Raw genomic sequence first — 19054 nt, forward strand, 5'->3', positions numbered from 1 at the left:
GGCTTAATTTTTGGATATGCAACATGATAGAATGCTACTAGAATTTCCATAAAGGAAAATAGAAACTATCCTACAAATACATAGCTGGATGCGCAGGCAATTGTAAATTCCCTGAAGGTGGAGAAACATCATCCTATTAATTGTTTTGTCCTTAGAGCTTTTTGCAGTGTCTTTCCTGAACACAGTAGAAAATCAGAATGGATGGAGGGATAGATAAATGAATGAATGGATGGATGGATGGATGGATGGATGGATGGATGGATGGACAAATGAATGGATAAATGGATGGAAGGATGGATGGATAAATGAATGGATGGATGGATGGATAAATGGATGGATTGGATGAATGGATGGATAAATGGAGGGATAGATGGATAAATGAATGGATGGATGGATGGATAAATTGATGGATTGGATGAATGGATGGATAAATGGATGGATGGATGGATGGATGGATGGACGGACGGATGGATGGGTGGATGTATGGATGAGTGGATAAATGAACGCAACTTTACATCCTTGGTGAAACAAAGTCTACTCTTTCCTAAATGCATGTTTTCTTTGTGGCAAGTCCTCCTCAGTTCGTTATAATTAAACAAGCCTCCCTCATATTCTCCCATCCAGTTCTATTGTGTCTTTGATTAAATATAATTATACCTAAATAGTTTTCTCAGTGTTCTTCCTTGTTGAAATACATCCTGTTCTCATGATTTATGTCCTGTGGTGAAATTTTCCGGTGATAAGAGCTGGCATCTATTCTTTCATTTTCTTTCATGGGAACTGGCAACACCCACAATTAGAGTTAAGTTGGTTTAACATACACATGCTATATAGATATTGGGATTTCTTGTTGATGTCTTAATCAAACCATCAATCATTTCAACCTAAGAAGAGTGAATTTCTCTTTGGGAACCAGCCACATCAGCTGGGGCCCAGGGAAACTCAAGGCCCTTCCACCCCGTGAAGGGGTTGAGTTAACTGGGACTTGTCCCTAGTGCTGGTCTCCCAGCCTTTCTGAGCCCAAATATTTAGCTCCTTGTTTGACTCCACACACCCTCCCCCTGGGATCATCCCTCCTATAAGACCCCTTCCACCTTTTATTCTAAGCGAGCATGAGTTGGAGTTTTATCCATTGGAACCAAGAAAGTGCTGGTTATCACAGACTGTAGACTTCACCAGGTCAGGATTCTGTCTTGCCATTTTTTGTGTATCACTGATGGTTTCTATGACAGGTGACGTCAAAATTGGTTTTTGAAGAGATACCTGTTGGCCAGGGGTGGTGGCTCATGCCTGTAATCCCAACACATTGGGAGGCTGAGGCAGGAGGATCACTTGAGCCCGGGAGTTTCAGACCAGCCTGGGCAACATGGCGAAACTCCATCTCTACAAAAAATACAAAAATTGGCCTGGCATGGTGGCTTGAGCCTGTGATCCCAGCTACTTGGGAGACTGGTGTAGGAGGATCACTTGAGCCCGAGAGGTTGAGGCCGCAGTGAGCTGTGATCATGCCCGCACTCCATTCCAGCCTGGATGACAGAGTAAGATCTTATCTCAGAATATATATCTATATATATATATATATAAAAAATTCTTTTTTTGGTGGGGGATTGTGGGTGGGGGAGACAGGATCTTGCCCTTTCACCCAAACTGGAGTGCAGTGGTGCAATCATGGCTCACTGCAGCCGTAACTTCTTGGGCTTAAGTGATCCTCCCACCTCAGCCTCCCGAGTAGCTGGAACTACCACCACACCTGGTTAATTTTGAAATTTTTTATAGAGACACAGTCTTACTATGTTGCCCAGGCTGGTCTCAAACTCATAGTGACTGGTTCTTAATATTGACATCCAAAGAGCAGCAGTTCTTAGATGTCTTCCTGTTATTGCCTCAAACCTCCATGCCTTTGTCTTACCTGCAAGAGATGGTGCTGATACAACAAAGGACGGCCTATCTGGGACAGGTCACCTGTTCATCTACATGGTGGTGTAGAGGATCTCCCTGGGACATGGTGTCTTCCCGCCTTGCATGACTGTCACATAGGAAGCTGTCTAGTCTAAGAGGATAATCTTTGATGTGTGGAAAGACTGTTCTGTCATAGTTGTGTTTGTCTGGAGTAACTTGTTAGAGCCTATATTAGATGGATAATGGTATCTTTCTTTTTTTCTTTTCTTTTCTTTTTTTTTTTTAGATGGAGTCTTACTCTGTCACCCAGACGAGTGCAGTGGTGCAATCTCGGCTCATTGCAACATCTGCCTCCCGGATTCAAGCGATTCTCCTGCCTCAGCCTCCTGAGTAGCTGGAATTACAGGCATACATCACCACGCCTGGCTAATTTTTGTATTTTTAGTAGAGCTGGGGTTTCACCATGTTGGTCAGGATGGTCTCAAACTCCTGACCTCAGGTGATCCGCCTGCCTAGACCTCCCAAAGTGCTGGGATTACAGGCGTAAGCCACTGACCCCTGCCGGGTATCATTTTTAACACCTATGTTAGTATTTAGTTTACAACTAACAAATGCATATATACATACATAATAGTGTCAGTATGTGGCATGTGGAATTGAAAACTCATTCTACGCTCCTCAAATTCCAGGTTTTGAATGTTCCTCACATCACTCATAAGGACCAAAAATGTGTGGGGGTGGAGTCGGGCCTCTGCGGTGGCTTCCGCATCTGCTCAGGGCTCCTGAGGTGGCTGCCCCAGGCCGATCCTTCTCTCCACTGTGGAGATCTTTGCCTCTAGCCCTTTAGGGATAGAAAACTCGACATTCCCGGTCATTGATTGGGTCCTCTGAGTAACTCTAACATCCATAACTTGAAAAACCCTGTCTTACCAGTGAGGAAGAGGACAACCTGGATCCCCTTTCTTCTGGGTCACCACGTTTGTTTTTGTGATGTTCTCAGCTCACCCGCTCCGTGTTCAGTCTCTGCATGCCACGCATTTGCGGGCCGCACGCGATCTCCTGTGCTGCTGCATCAACCTCTCTCCCAGTGACAGAGGCCAGGACCCAGAACTCCAAAGTTGTCTGCTGTGCAGGCATTTGTCAATGACCTTGATAATTTACCCTAGTATCCCAATCAATGAAATGGTGTGTTTAATCAATACCACTTATTCGTAATGGATCCATGCTGAATCTCAGTGGTAACTTTCATTTGTCTAGTAAGACTATCTAGATTTTGTTAGGGATTGATATCCACGTATAGGTCTCTAGTTTCTAGAATGTGTCTGCCTTTCCTTATTCAAATATTTCAGTTCAGGCCAGGCACTGTGGTTCATGCCTGTAATCCCAGCACTCTGAGAGGCTGAGGCGGGTGGATCACCTGAGGTCAGGAGTTTGAGACCAGCCTGGCCAACATAGTAAAACTTTGTCTCTACTAAAAATACAAAAAATTAGCCAGGCATGGTAGCGGGCACCTGTTTTCCCAGCTACTTGGAAGGCTGAGGCAGGAGAATCACTTGAACTCGGGAGACTGAGGCTGCAGCAAGCCGAGATTGTGCCATTGCATTATAGCCTGGTCAACAAGGGCAAAACTCCATCTCAAAAAAAAAAAAAACAAAAATTCAGTTCAGAACTGTTGGCCAGGACCCATCACCACCGGAAACTGAAGTAAAGTCAGAAATTGGCTGAAAGATTCTTTGCTTGATTTTCAATGAAATTTCTGTGGTTCTAGTCATGGCCAAAGAGAAGTAGCAGGTGGGAACATACTTGGTTATTCCTGCGTCATGTTTTCTAAGAAAAATCCTTTTACTCAACCATTACACGTGAAGTTTTATACTTGCCAACTTAGTATTGCTTCAGGTAAGAACTCACAAAAATGAACTCAAACTAAAGCTTAGCACAAGCTGAAACAACAGAGAAAGGAAGTGAGTTCCTTACTTTCCAATGTTCAACACTTTCCCCAGAGAACTGAAAATCATCTCTAATAGGTCTGATGAGCTGTTTCAAAGAACACACCTCCCTGCCTCTTATAAAACCTGAAAGCTACTTTCCTTAACACACACAGTTAACTGAGAGCCAGAGGGAAGAGCAGGGCAAAAAGTCCTTCCACGTCATCAGCAACCCTCTCAGAATTTGTCTGTTTCCTTCCAGGATCAAATCCAGCATGCAGGTGACTACAGTCCCATCCCCCGGCATTATCTCACAGTGGTACAGAAGGTCTGTGTTGGGAGCAAGCCCCTCAAAATCTAACCATAAACTGGCCCCAAAACTGGCCATAAACAAAATCTCTGCAGCACTGTGATATGTCCATAATGGCCCTAACGCCCAAGCTGGAAGGTTGTAGGTTTACAGGAATGACGGCAAGGAATACCTGGCCCACCCAGGGTGGAAAACCACTTAAAGGCATTCTTAAGCCACAAACAGTTAGCATAAGCGATCTGTGTCTTAAGGGTGCGTTCCTGCTGCAGTTAATTCGGCCCATCCCTTCGTTTCCCATAAAAGATACTTTTAGTTAATTTAATATCTATAGAAACAATGCTAATGACTAGTTTGCTGTTAATAAATATGTGGGTAAATCTCTGTCCGGGGCTCTCAGCTCTGAAGGCTGTGAGACCCCTGATTCCCCACTTCACACCTCTACATTTCTGTGTGTGTGTCTTTAATTCCTCTAGCACCGCTAGATTAGGGTCTCCCTGACCGAGCTGGTCTCGGCAGTCTGTGAGCTGCTGGAGGCCCCGTGAGCTGGGTCCAAGGACCTAAGGGGCAGCTCCACCCTCACTTCCACTCCAGTTTCCCCAGGCAGAAAAGTGAAGCCACCGGAGCCTGCTTTGTAATTCCCTACTCACTAAAGAAGCAGAAGGAAATGGAAAGTCCAAGATTATCTTTCTGTCTCCCTCTATCTGCCCATAAACTTTGTTAAAGTAAAGGGCACTTTGTTCTTGGAATGGACTCAGAACAGAATAGTTATCATAATATCGGAATGTACTTTCTTTTAGGTAATCCTTAGCAATAAGGAGATATCCACACACCTTAAAAAGGTGACTAAACTGCTAATTAGATGTATAGCAGGCTTAGGTTTGCCTCATCCACATTCAACAAAAGTTTTAAGAGATTTTCAATCCAGGTGTAGTGGCTTATGCCTGTAATGCTGGCACTTTGGGAGGCCGAGGAAGGAGGATCACTTGAGCTCAGAAGTTTGAGACCAACCTGGCCAACACAGTGAGACCCCCATCTTTACAAAAAATTTTTAAAATTAGCAGGTGTTGTGGTGCACACCTGTGGTCTCACCTCCTCAGGAGACTGAGGTAGGAGGATTGCTTGAACCTGGGATGTCAAGGCTGCAGTGTGCTAAACCCTGTCTCAAAGAAAATAATAAAATTCTATGATTTACTGAACTGTGCTAAGGGCAGGCTCATGCACTGCGCTAACTAGAGGCTTAATTTGTGCTGCTTACAGGCCCCTGCCAGGTTGGGGGTGTAATAAACAAACAAAGGAGGGCTGAAGTTTATGGTAGCAGCAAACGAACACATAAAACACAAAAACAAAGAAAAAACTTTTATGTCAGAAAAAAACTTTATGTCATAATTGTATCCAAACAATGTAATTGCACTCAAACAACAGCTATTTGGGGTTTTGTTTTTGTTTTTGTTTTTTGAGACAGAATCTCCCTCTGTCACTCTGGCTGGAGTATAGTGGTGCAATCTTGGCTCACTGCAAACTCTGCCTCGCGGGTTCAAGCAATTTTCCTGCCTCAGCCTCCTGAGTAGCTGGGATTACAGGCATGCACAACCATGCCAGGCTAATTTTTTGTATTTGTAGTAGAGAAGGGGGTTCACCATGTTGGCTAGGCTGGTCTTGAACTCCTGACCTCAAGTGATCCACCTGCCTCGGCCTCCCAAAGTGCTAACATTACAGGCGTGAGCTACCGTGCCCAGCCTCAAACAATAGCTATTTGGATAAGACAAAGTATTCCAATAGTCCTCAGCAGTTGCAAAAACAAAAACAAAAACCTAGCACTTTGGATTCCCATATCCTTATGCCTTATTGCTCCTTGACATCATTTGGATATTTGTCTCCACCCAGTTTTCATGTTGCAGGGCCTGGTTGGAGGTGATTGGATTATGAGGGTAGATTTCTCATGAATAGTTTAGCACCATCCCCTTGGTGCTGTCCTTGCAATAGTGAGTGAGTTCCTGTGAGATCTGGTTGTTTAAAAGTGTGTGGCCCCTGGCCAGGCACAGTGGCTCACGCCTGTAATCCCAGCACTTTGGGAGGCTGAGGCGGGCAGATCATGAGGTCAGGAGTTCAAGACCAGCCTGGCCAACATGGTGAAACCATGTCTCAACTAAAAATACAAAAATCAGCCAGGCATGATTGAGCCAGCCTGTAACCCCAGCTACTCAGGAGGCTGAGGTTGAGAATTGCTTGAATCTAGGAGGCAGAGGTTGCAGTGAGCCGAGATCATGCTGCTGCGCTCCAGCCTGGGCAACAGAGCAAGACGCCATCTCAATAAAAATAAAAAGTGTGTGGCCCCTCCCCACTCTCTCTCTTGCTCCTCCTCTGCCATGTGGGACACCAGCTCCTGCTTCACCTCCTACCTGGAGTAAAAGTCCCCTGAGGCTTTATAGGAAGCTGAGCAGATGCTGAAGCCATGCTCATGCAACCTGCAGAACCATGAGCAAATTAAACCTCTTTTCTCTATAAATCACCCAGTCTCGGGTATTTCTTTATAGCATCTCAACAGTGGCTTTACACAGTCCCTCCACAAAGGTACCTTTGCTCTGTCATTTTGGAAAATGATAGGTGAGATTTCAGAAACACCCAAGAACTCACCCAGAGATCTACCCTTAAAACCTGATTGATAATTTAGTTCATTCTGGTTCTTGGCTCAAGAAAGATCCTGGTAGTTTTAAGAAGGAAACAGCTTGTCACATAGGTAAGATGATTGTTCTATAAGATGGAGGGTTGGATAACAGCAAATGAGGAAGGTACAGATATGAGAGCTGAATAAAAGAAAAAAAGTGAGAAAGGAGAATGCAGGAAAAGGTGGAGGGTGAAAGAAATCTCCTCAAAGCATAGGTCAGGTTTCTGTTTACAAGTGCATTTTTCTCCTCTCCCCCACTCAGCTCCCATTAAAAGAGTTTTATTTATTATTATTATTATTATTATTATTATTATTATTATTATTATTGAGATGGAGTTTCACTCTGTTGCCCAGGCTGGAGTGCAATGGGAATGGCGCAATCTCAGCTCACTGCAACCTCCGCCTCCCAGGTTCAAGCGATTATCCTGCCTCAGTCTCCTGAGTAGCTGGGATTACAGGTGCCTGCCACCACACCTAGCTAATTTTTGTATTTGTTGTAGAGACAAGGTTTCACCATGTTGGTCAGGCTGGTCTGGAACTCCTGACCTCAGGTGATCCACCCGCCTCAGCTTCCCAAAGTGCTGGGATTACAGGAATGAGCCACCGCACCCGGCCAAAAGAGTTTTAAAAACTGCATTTGCACAGATTTCCTTAATCATACAGCTTAAAAGCCCCATGGCCTAGGAAGGCTACTGTCAAAATAATACTAATACTAATACTAATGTGTTGGCGAGGATGTGGAGAAACTGGAACTCTGTGTGCCTCTGGTGGAAATGTGAAATGGTGCGGCCGCTGTGGAAAACCTTACAGTGGTTTCTCGAAACATTCAAAATAGAATGACTGTGGGATATGGTCCAGCCATTCCCCTTCTGAATATAGAAAATAATCAAAAGAGCTTTTATACGTCCATCATCAGTCTGTTTTGTATTGCTATAAGGGAATACTGAGACCGGGTAATTTATTTTAAAAAAATGTATTTGGCTCACAGTTCTGTGGGCTGAACAGGAAGCACAGTGCCCCATCTGCTTCTGGGGCAGCTTCAGGAAGCTTCCAATCAGGGAGGAAAGCAAAGAAGGGGCGGCGTCTCTCATGGTGAGAGAGGGAGCTAGGAAGAGGGAGGAGGTGCCAGCGCTTTTAAATTACCAGGTTTTGTCTGAATTCATAGAGTGTGAACTCACTTATTACTGTTAGGACAGCACCAAGCCATTCATAAGGGTCTTGCCTCCATGTCCCAAATACCTCCCACCAAGCGCCACCTTCAACCCTGGAGGTCACTTTTCAACATGAGATTTGGAGGGGACAGAACATCCAAACCAAATCACCCACTGCAGTATTATTCAATAGCCAAAAGGTGGAAGCAACCCACGTGTCCATCTACAGAAAATGGATAAACAAAATGTGGCCTGTACACAACGGAATAGTATTCAGGTGGCTCATGCCTATAATCCAGCACTTTGGGAGGCCACAGTGGGTAGATCATGAGGTCAGGGGTTCAAGACCAGCCTGGCCAAGATGGTGAAACCTCATCTCTACTAAAAATACAAAAAATTAGCCGGACATGGGGGTGGGCACCTGTAATCCCAGCTACTCAGGAGTCTGAGGCAGAGAACTGTTTGAACCCAGGAGGTGGAGGTTGCAGTGAGCTGAGATCACACCACTGCACTCCAGCCTGGGCAACAGAGCAAGACTCCATCTAAAAACAAAAAAGCAGATTCTGACACAAGCTGGCAACTGCCTGTAATCCCAGCTACTCGGGAGGCTGAGGCCAGGCGCAGTGGCCCATGCCTGTAATCCTAGCACTGTCAGAGGCCGAGGCAGGCAGATCACTTGAGGTTAGGATTTCGAGACCAGTCTGGTCAATATGGTGAAACCCTGTCTCTACTAAAAATATAAAAATTAGCCAGACATGGTGGCAGGTGCCTGTAGTCCAGCTACTCAGAAGGCTGAGGCAGGAGAATTGCTTGAACCTGGGAAGCAGAGGTTGCAGTGAGCCGAGATAATGCTACTGCACTCCAGCCTAGGGTATGGAGCAAGCCTGTCTCTCCAAAAAAAAAAAAAAAAAAAAGCATGGATGAACCTTAAGGACATTTTGCTAATTGAAATAAGCCAGTCACAAAAAGAAAAGCAACGTATGGTTCTAATTAGATGAGGTCCCTAGAGTACTCAAATTCACAGACACAGAAAGTAGAAGGTCTTTCCCAGGGGAAGAGAGAAGGGGAAATGGGGAATTATTGATTCATGGGTATAGAGTTTCAGATGAAAAGAGTTCTGGAGATGGATAGCAGTGAAGGTTGAATAACAATGTGAATATATTTAATACCACTAAATAATATGCTTATAAATGGTTAAGATGGGAAATTTCCCTCTGTTTATTTTACCACAATTAAAAAGGAAGCCCCACAGCCCACAGGACAGAATCCTCTCCTGGAGTTCGATGTCCCAGCTGCCATATCTCCACGCATTGCCCTGGAATGTGATGGGTAACACACGAACCTTGCTGGAAACACAAATTATCAGTCCTACCCAGACCTCCCGAATCGGAAACTCTGGGCCCTTGGGCCAAGTGATTACAGGATTACACACCTGTAATCCCAGCACTTTGAAAGGCCGAGGTGGGTGGATCACCTGAGGTCAGGAGTTCAAGACAACCCTGGCCAACATGGTGAAACCCCATCTCTCCTAAAAACACAAAAAATTAGCCAGGTGTGGTGACGGGTGCCTGTAATCCCATCTACTCAAGAGGCTGAGGCAGGAGAATCGCTTGAACCCAGGAAGCAGAAATTGCAGTGAGCCGAGATGACGCCATTGCACTCCAGCCTGGGCAACAAGAGCAACTCTATCTCAGAAAGAAAGAAAAGAAGAAAGAAAAGGAAGAAAAGGAAGGAAGGAAGGAAGGGAGGGAGGAAGGAAGGAAGGAGAAAAGAAAGAAAGAAAGAAAGAAAGAAAGAAAGAAAGAAAGAAAGAAAGAAAGAAAGAAAGAAAGAAAGAAAGAAAGAAAGAAAGAAAGAAAGAAAGAAAAGAAAGATCACAAGATTGGGAGTTCGAGACCAATCTGGCCAACATGGTGAAACCCCATCTCTACTAAACATACAAAAATTAACCAGGCATGCTGGCAAGTGCCTGTAATCCCAGCTTCTCAGGAGACTGAGGCAAGAGAATTGCTTGAACCAGGGAGGCGGAAGTTGCAGTGAGTGGAGATCATGCCATTGCACTTCAGCCTGGACAAAGAAGTGAGACTCTGTCTAAAAAAAAAAAAAAAGGGAGCTGGAGAAGCAAGAGCAAACAAATTCAAAAGCTAGCAGAAGGCAAGAAATAACTAAGATCAGAGTAGAACTGAAGGAGATAGAGACACAAAAAACCCTTCAAAACATCAAGGAATCCAGGAGCTGGTTTTTTTAAAAGATCAACAAAACTGATAGACTGCTAGCAAGACTAATAAAGAAGAGAGAAGAATCAAATAGACACAATAAAAAATGTTAAAGAGGATATCACCACCGATCCCACAGAAATACAAACTACCATCAGAGAATACTATAAACACCTCTATGCAAATAAACTAGAAAACCTAGAAGAAATGGATAATTCCTGGACACATACACCCTCCCAAGACTAAACCAGGAAGAAGTTGAATCCCTGAATAGACCAATAACAGGCTCTGAAATTGAGGCAATAATTAATAGCCTACCAGCCAAAAAAAGTCCAGGACCAGATGGATTCACAGCTAAATTATACCAGAGGTACAAAAAGGAGCTGGGACCATTCCTTCTGAAACTATTCCAATCAATAGAAAAAGAGGGAATCCTCCCTAACTCATTTTATGAGGCCAGTATCATCCTGATACCAAAGCATGGTAGGGACACAACAAAAAAAAAGAGAATTTTAGGCCAATATCCCTGATGAACATCGATGCAAAAATCCTCGATAAAATAGTGGCAAACCGAATCCAGCAAGACATCAAAAATCTTATCCACCATGATCAAGTCGGCTTCATCCCTGGGATGCAAGGCTGATTCAACATACGCAAATCGATAAATGTAACCCATCACATAAACAGAACCAATGACAAAAACCACACGATTATCTCAATAGATACAGAAAAGGTCTTTGACAAAATTCAACAGCCCTTCATGCTAAAATCTCTCAATAAACTAGGTATTGATGAAACATATCTCAAAATAATAAGAGCTATTAGGCCGAGTGTGGTGGCTCATGCTTGTAAACCCAACACTTTGGGAGGCTGAACGGGTGGATCATGAGGTCAGGAGATCAAGACCATCCTGGCTAACACGGTGAAACTCCGTCTCTACTAAAAATGCAAAAATTAGCCAGGTGTGGTAGCACACACCTGTAATCCCAGCTACTCAGGAGGCTGAGGCAGGAGAATCACTTGAATCTAGGAGGTGGAGGTTGCAGTGAGCCGAGATCACGCCATTGCACTCCAGCTTAGGCAACAAGAGAGAAACTCCGTCTCAAAAAATATATATATATATAGCAATAATAATAATAATAAAAATAATAAGAGCTATTTATGACAAACCCACAGCCAATATCATACTGAATAGGCAAAAACTGGAAGCATTCCCTTTGAAAACTGGCACAAGACAGGGATGCCCTCTCTCACCACTCCTAGTCAACATAGTGTTGGAAGTTCTGGCCAGGGCAATCAGGCAAGAGAAAGAAATAAAGGGTATGCAATTAGGACAAGAGGAAGTCAGATTGTCCCTGTTTGCAGATGACATGATTGTCTATTTAGAAAACCCCATCATCTCAGCCCAAAATCTCCTTAAGCTGATAAGCAACTTCAGCAAAATTTCAGGATACAAAATCAATATGCAAAAATCACAAGCATTCCTATACACCAGTAAAGTCAGAGAGCCAAATCATGAGTGAACTCCCATTCACAATTGCTACAAAGAGAATAAAATACCTAGGAATCCAACTTACAAGGGATGTGAAGTACCTCTTCAAGGAGTACTACAAACCACTGCTCAACGAAATAAAAGAGGACACAAACAAATGGAAGAACATTCCATGCTCATGGACAGGAAGAATCAATATCGTGAAAACAGCCATACTGTCCAAGGTAATTTATAGATTCAATGCCATTCCTGTCAAGCTACCAATGACTGTCTTCACAGAATTGGAAGAAACTACTTTAAAGTTCATATGGAACCAAAAAAGAGCCCGCATTGCCAAGACAACCCTAAGCCAAAAGAACAAAGCTGGAAGCATCATGCTACCTGACTTCAAACTATACTACAAGGCTACAGTAACCAAAACAGCACAGTACCAGTACCAAAATAGAGAGACAGACCAATGGAACAGAACAGAGGCCTCAGAAATAACACCACACATCTACAACCATCTGATCTTTGACAAACCTGACAAAACAAGAAATGGGGAAAGGATTCCCTATTTAATAAATGGTGCTGGCAAAACTGGCTAGCCATATGTAGAAAGCTGATATTGGATCCCTTCCTTACACCTTATACAAAAATTAATTCAAGGTGGATTAAAGACTTAAATGTTAGACCTAAAACCATAAAAACCCTAGAAGAAAACCTAGGCAATACCATTCAGGATATAGGCATGGGCAAGGACTTGATGACTGAAACACAAAAAGCAATGGCAACAAAAGCCAAAATAGACAAATGGGATCTAATTAAACTAAAGAGCTTCTGCACAGCAAAAGAAACTACCATCAGAGTGAACAGGTATCCTACAGAATGGGAGAAAATTTTTGCAATCTGCTCATCTGACAAAGGGCTAATTTCCAGAATCTACAAAGAACTTAAACAAATTTGCAAGAAAAAAAAACCTCATCAAAAAATGGGCAAAGGATATGAACAGACACTTCAAAAGAAATTTATGCAGCCAACAGACACATTAAAAATGTTTATCATCACTGGTCATCAGAGAAATGTGAATCAAAACCACAGTGAGATACCATCTCACATCAGTTAGAATGGCAATCATTAAAAAGTCAGGAAACAACAGATGCTGGAGAGGATGTGGAGAAATAGCAACACTTTTACACTGTTGGTGGGAGTGTAAACTAGTTCAAACATTGTGGAAAACAGTGTGGTGATTCCTCAAGGATCTAGAACTAGAAATACCATTTGACCCAGCGATCCCATTACTGGGTATATACGCAAAGGATTATAAATCATGCTACTATAAAGACACATGCACACGTATGTTTATTGTGGCACTATTCACAATAGCAAAGACTTGGAACCAACCCAAATGTCCATCAATGATAGACTGGATTAAGAAAATGTGGCACATATACACCATGGAATACTATGCAGCCATAAAAAAGGATGAGTTCATGTCATTTGCAGGGACATGGATGAAGCTGGAAACCATCATTCTGAGCAAACTATCACAAGGACAGAAAACCAAACACTGCATATTCTCACTTATGAGTGGGAATTGAACAATTAGAACACTTGAACATAGGGCGGGGAACATCACACATGGGGGCTTGTCATGGGGTGGGGGGCGTGAGGAGGGATAGCCTTAGGGGAAATACCTAATGTAAATGATGAGTTAATGGGTGCAGCAAACCAACATGGCACATGTATACCTATGTAACAAACCTGTACATTGTGCACATGTACAGGTACCTAGAACTTAAAGTATAATAAATAATAATAAAAAAATAGATAAATAATAATAATAATAAAAAGAAATCTGGGCAAGGTAGGTTTCACACACATGTGTACTTCCAAGACTAGCAATGATGAGCAGGTGGGCGGTGGAATCATACATTTGCTTCCTGGTGTCCTAATGGTCACCCACAAAGCCCATGCACATGAACACACACCCCAGAGTGTTCTAAGGATGCCTCTTCTTTCTTACCTACTGATGTCAGAGGGGGAATGATGTGGAATGTGGCCAGGGACTGTGGGGATTACTGGGACAAGGGATTTTCTATTTCAATACTGGGGAATTCCTGGGCAAACCAGGAAGCTGGGCCGCCCTACCTATAACACCGACTTGCGGAATTGTCAAACCTAAAGAGAGCTTCCAGCTCATCTAATCTGTGGGTTCACGTCTCTGGCTATGGATGAGAATTACCTAAGGAGTTTAAACAAAACAAAACAAAACAAAACAAAACAAAACAAAAAACAAAAAAAGACCCGGCGCGGTGGCTCACACCTGTAATCCCAGCACTTTGGGATGCTGAGGCGGGTGAATCATGAGGTCAGGAGATCGAGACCATCCTGGCTAACACGGTGAAACCCGTCTCTACTAAAAATAGAAAAATTAATTAGCCAGGCATGGTGGCGGGCACCTGTAGCCCAGCTACTCGGGAGGCTGAGGCAGGAGAATGGCGTGAACCTGGGAGGCAGAGCTTGCAGTAAGCCGAGATTGAGCCACTGCCCTCCAGCCTGGGCGACAGAGCGAGACTCCGTCTCAAAATAAATAAATAAAAATAAGTTCCTGGGTCTCTCATCAGACCAATGAAATCAACATGTCCAGGTGCAAGGCCCAGGCATCAGTACTTTCTAGAAGCTTCCCAAGAGCGGTGAGCAGCCAGCATGAAGAACAGAGGATCTAATCCAGCTTCTCTCCCTGATAGGCGAGGAATCTTGATGCCACAAAAGGTTATTTGTCCAAGGTCACACAATTATTAAGAGGCAAGCTCAGAGTTCCAGACTCTTGGGCCAGTGTCCTTTGCATAGGACAGTCTTTTTATAGATGTTAATTACTGACTCATTGCCTGCAATCGACCCCCTGCCCAGTGCTGTTAATCAGGGCAAGGCGCCCACACACCACCAGTCTGGCCTTCAATAAAGCAGCACTTTGAGCTTCCAGCGGGGTTTGTTGGGGTAGCGGGGATCGCAGGCCTCTCCTTCCCTGCTCCCTCCTGATCTTCCTCCTTGGGCCGTTCTCAGTTCAGCAGTCCTCAGGCTGATCTTTCAAATTCAGCCCCTACTCCTTGCCCAGGGATTAGATTCAGCCCCTACTCTTTTGCCCAGATATCGCCTTTGCTCCGATTTACAAGACGTGGCCTCAGCAGTTTGATCGCAGCCCTCTGTCCCCTCAGCTCTGGGCGTCCATCTGCTGTGGACACTGGGGTGGCTGACCAGGACCAGGAGCCCAGTGCATCTGCAGCCTGTTTGGCCCATTCCCACCCAGAGGAGCTGGGACAAAGCTTTTTGAATCCCAATGCTTATCGTGGTGGAAAAGCAGACCTCGGTGCCTGGCCAGTCGGTGCAGACACTTCCCTGGTCCTCCGACCAAGCTGCAGTCCTGAGGAACAGTGGCAGCGGGAGGACACAGTGCGGATGCTCCTGTCGCTCAGACAAGATGAGGGGAAGCCTCAAAAAAGAAACAGAATGGCTGAAGAATGAAAGGAGAGGCAAGGCGCCTCTCTTCAACCAGGGGTCCCGCGCTGCACTCCGTGCCCCTCCCAGTGCCCCTCATATCTCTGGGGCCTTCCTGGTCGCCGGCACCCTCGTGGCCCGTGGTGCTTCAGTGCTGCGATCGGGCCCTGCGGCCACTGAGTCTTTCCTCCTGGTCTTTTCGGAGGTTTCACTTGGAAGAGGAGGCCAGCACGGTCAGGGTCTGGGACCCTGGCTGCTCTCAGAGAGCCCAGGTCCTGTTCCAGGCTACTGGATCAGAACCCTGGTGGAAAACAACCAGGAATTCGTCTTTCTTTCTCTTTCTCTCTTTCTCAAGAGGTAGTCTCGCTCTGTCGCCAGGCCAGTGGTGCCATCTCCGCTCACTGCAACCTCCGCCTCCCGGGTTCAAGTGATTCTCCTGCCTCAGCCTCCCGAATAGCTGGGATTACAGGCGCCCACCACCGCGCCCGGCTAATTTTCGTATTTTTAGTTGAGACGGGGTTTCGCCATGTTGGCCAGGCTGGTCTCGAACTGCTGACCTCAGGTGATCCACCCGCCTTGGCCTCCCAAAATGCTGGAATTACAGGCCTTAGCCACCGCGCCCGGCCGAATTCGTGTTTCTTGAAAGCTCCCCAGATGGTTGGGAAGCACAGGGAGGTTTGGGAAACGTTGCTCATGTGATCCATTTAGACGGTTTCTTTCTGTTTGAACCCTTCTTCCCGCGCACACCTGGGTTCCCGGCGCTCTGGCCCGGGCTGCGGCCCCGCGATTGATTCCAGCTGGGTCCCCGGCACCAACTCTCCGCCTTAAGGAACGCGCAGGCCTTCCGGGCTACAGTTCTTCCGGGTTCGCACTGTCCTCTTGGCAAGCGGTAAGTGGAAGTGTAGAGCTGTTAAACCAGCAGCCCATTGCCTTCCAGTGCTTACTTTGGGATTTAGGCAGGCTGTTATTACTACCTTTCTATTTAAAATTTGAAGAACACACGCCGTCTGAAGCAAACACCCTTTAAAGGCCTGCAGTGTGACGAGTAAGCCACCAGAGGGCGCCCGAGCTCCACAACTCATCCTGGTCCAAGGCCCCGCAATGCCCAGCCCAGGGAGGGCGCGCAGCACGTCCAGGAGTCCGGGGCTTCCGTGGTCTGATCCCAGGAAAGAACTGGACACTTATTTAAAAGCCGGGTACGGTAGCTCAAGCCTGTAATCCCAGCACTTTGGGAGGGCGAGGTGGAAGGATCACTTGAGCTCAGGAGTTCAAGACCAGCCTGGGCAACATGGCAAGACCCTGTCTCTGCCTAAAAAATAAAAGCCATGGTTTTCCCACCTCTACCAATAGTGAGAGATGTGGCTATTGAAAAAAAATGTCATTCGTGTGGATAGAGCCCAGGAAGAAAAAGAGTTGGCTCTTTGGATTAAAGTGTTATCCTGCCCAGTGGTGGATATAATAAGATTTAAACCAAAACAATTATCTCTAGAGTGAAATTTTAGGCGTCAAAAGATGAGAGGTTTTTGGGAGGGCAGTGAGAATTTCAAATTCAGATATTTTGGATCCTGAATCCAGACCTTCTGAATCCTGTGAACTCAGACAGCATCCCTGCTCCCTCCCACAAAACCTCCCCACTGGTAGTGAGAAGAGGATCGGAATATTTGAAATGCTGGCTGGCTGTAGAGCCAGGCAGGCTACAGCAGGAATGACTGAGGTTAGATGTAAGGAAGGCCCCGAGGAAGGGAGCACCCTGATGGGTGACTGAGGAAGGGAGAGCTGATGGACCTCCAGAAGGCAGGGAGTGTGTTCTCTCCATGATAAACTGGCACACTGTGATTAGTGGAATTGCTTATTAAGTATCATGGTACAGAGACAGTGAGAGCACCCAGCTGTGGGAGGTGTGGTACCAGCCCCAAACCCGCCCCCGCCTCACTGTGACTTCACCTCCCCAGGTGTTGGTGAGGAACAGGTAACTCACATGTAAGCTTTTTATAGAGGAAAGACAGTTCCCTTAGACTTGTTTTTTTGTTATTTTTTGTTTTGTTTTGTTTTGTTTTTTGTTTTTGTTTTTTTTCTTTTGAGACAGAGTTTCACTCTTGTCCCCCAGGCTGTAATGGAAATGGCACTACCTCGGCTCACTGCAACCTCCACCTCCCGGGTTCAAGTGATTCTCCTGCTTCAGCTTCCCGAGTAGCGTAGCTGGGATTACAGGCATGTGCTGCCACGCCCAGCTAGGTTTTGTATTTTTAGTAGAGATAGGGTTTCACCATGTCAGCCAGGCTGGTCTCAAACTCCTGACTTCCAGTGATCTGTCTGCCTTAGCCTCCCAAAGTGCTGGGATTACAGGCGTGAGCCACCGCGCACAGCCAGACTTCTTTTCTTCTCATCTAAACTCGCTTTTTAATTTTTTCTCATAAATCTTCCTTTCTAGATCCCAGGTCTCTTGATGTCCCCAGAATAAACATATTTAACTTCCTAAACTGTGCTGTCCTAAACAAAACAGTGCCCTAAGGCGGCTCCAGACAGGCTGGGGTGCTGCGACGAGTGCCATTCATAGAGTGACCAAGTGACTGTCAGTATCATGCAGGCAGTTAAGGCAATTAATTAAATACCTCAGTGTGATTTTGTTTTTCTAACTGCAAAAAGATGTAGAAATAAAATAATAAAGCAAAAAGACATTTTGTCCCAATTCACACAAACGTGGCCATGAACTAAGCCAATCTATCTTGCTAGCATGGGCCCAGCACCCCCCACTTCTGAGGTCACTGGGTACTGTAATTCTGTCCTGCTTGGTGGATAAGCAGGTACGGTTTCACACTGGAAGGGACCTTGGCAATCAGGCTGGCTCTCTTATTTTTGTTATTTGCAAATCCATAAAGTGTAACTTCCATGCCTTCAAGATGCTAAATGTGTTAGATCTACGCAACCCACCGCTAGAGACCCTCTTCCAGGCTTGACATCCATTTGTTAATCCACACCATTGTTTACAGTTGCTCAACTAGTTCTGAGTTCACTTACATGTACTACGGAACCAACCACAGTGTTCCTTTGTGTCCCCTTAGAGGTCATGAAATAATTTTTCAAAGTTTCTCCTTTTTCATCAATACTAAAATGTCCTTTTCTTTAAAAAATATTTTATCTTTCCTGCCTTAATAACCTTTTTAATGATGTTGAGTTTTATGTTATAAAAAGTAACATCTCAGTTGAAGGGTGTCAACTCATATGTCAACTGGGTGACCACAATGCTATCGTGCATGTTTGTGTGTGTGCATGTGTGTGTGCACTGGAAGGAAGTAAAGCATTGATGGTGATTGGATTAGAATCATGGACTATAAGTGGTCTTGAAATATGGTATTAGTATTACACTACTTTCATGATTACTAAATGCCAATCAGAACTTACATCTTCAATTGAAAGCACGCCTGGCCCGGCTCACACAGTGGCTCACACCTGTAATTCCAGCTCTTTGGGAGGCTGCGGCAGGTGGATCACTAGAGGCCAGGAGTTTGAGAGCAGCCTGGCCCACATAGTGAAACCCTGCTTCTACTAAAAATATAAAAATTAGCTGGACATGGTGGTGGGCACCTGTAATCCTAGCTACTCAGGAGGCTGAGGCAGGAGAATCACTTGAACCTGGGAGGTGAAGGTTGTAGTGAGCTGAGATCATGCCACTGCACTCCAGCCTGGGCAACAGAGCAAGACAGCCTCTCTTCCTGTGTCTGTTTGATGTCTGCTTTTCCCCTCAAAGTCTAAACTCAATGGAGAGATGATTTGAGGTTTCTACAGTGGGATGGAGAAGAGCTGAGCGTCTTTGCAGGGAGAAAGGTGACTATAAAGAGAGACAGAAAAGAACTTCCCAAGGCATAGGAAGGGGCTGGCAGGTCCTTCTGGCGGCAGGACTGTGCCCTGCTCAGTGTTG

Source organism: Chlorocebus sabaeus, chromosome 8 (genome assembly GCF_047675955.1).
Source record: "Chlorocebus sabaeus isolate Y175 chromosome 8, mChlSab1.0.hap1, whole genome shotgun sequence".
NCBI lineage: Eukaryota > Metazoa > Chordata > Mammalia > Primates > Cercopithecidae > Chlorocebus > Chlorocebus sabaeus.